The sequence below is a fragment of the Bison bison genome, unplaced genomic scaffold, assembly GCF_000754665.1.
Source record: "Bison bison bison isolate TAMUID 2011002044 unplaced genomic scaffold, Bison_UMD1.0 scf7180017864071, whole genome shotgun sequence".
NCBI classification, from domain to species: Eukaryota; Metazoa; Chordata; class Mammalia; order Artiodactyla; family Bovidae; genus Bison; species Bison bison.
Genome location: NW_011494643.1, coordinates 436,130 through 436,985, shown reverse-complemented (window position 1 = coordinate 436,985; position 856 = coordinate 436,130). Strand labels below are relative to the sequence as shown.

At 34.2% G+C, this 856-nt stretch overlaps 1 protein-coding gene across 1 annotated transcript in view; it reads right to left on the bottom strand.

Moving 5' to 3' along the window:
- The window catches only part of KHDRBS2 (KH domain containing, RNA binding, signal transduction associated 2), a gene marked incomplete at its 3' end in the record, with an annotated part of 482,841 nt that overhangs the window by 166,498 nt on the left and 315,487 nt on the right, over positions 1-856 (bottom strand). The window lies entirely within an intron of this gene.

Below are 856 nucleotides of genomic sequence, written 5' to 3'. Positions count from 1 at the left end.
TTCAAAAGCATCAATTCTTTGGTGCTCAGCCTTCTTCACAGTCCAACTCTCACACCCATACATGACCACAGGAAAAACCATAGCCTTGACTAGACAAACCTTTGTTGGCAAAGTAATGTCTCTGCTTTTGAATATGCTATCTAGGTTGTTCATAACTTTCCTTCCAAGAAGTAAGCGTCTTTTCATTTCATGGCTGCAGTCACCATCTGTAATGATTTTGGAGCCCGGAAAAATAAAGTCTGACACTGTTTCCCCACCTATTTCCCATGAAGTGATGGGACCAGATGCCATGATCTTCGTTTTCTGAATGTTGAGTTTTAAGCCGACTTTTTCACTCTTCACTTTCACTTTCATCAAGAGGCTTCTTAGTTCCTATGAGCTCAGATACACTTTTTTTTTTTAACTTTACAATATTGTATTGGTTTTGCTATACATCAACATGCATCCACCACAGGTGTACACGTGTAAAGAGATGCTTCTTCCTAAAGAAATGCTAACGTCAGTAATCTTTGAAAATATAATTTATTCATATAATTACATAAATTATTTAAAAAGAAATTAGGGAGATGTACTATGACTTATAAAATTTCTAAAGGGTTTTTCTCTCCAATCTGATTACTGAAATGAGGGAAAATTTTAACATGCCTATGCATATTCAAAATTGCAAAAAAAAATTATTTAAAATCAAAATTTAACATTCATGTTTGGCAAGTATTGTCTATGCACGTAAGAGTCCATTTCCAATTTCATGATTGGTAATAAAGAGATTCAACTGTTCTTCAACCTTACCTTCTTTGTGTTAAAGAGTTGTTCTAAAGATCAGCAAATAAGAGATGTGAACGCATACAAAAGGGTT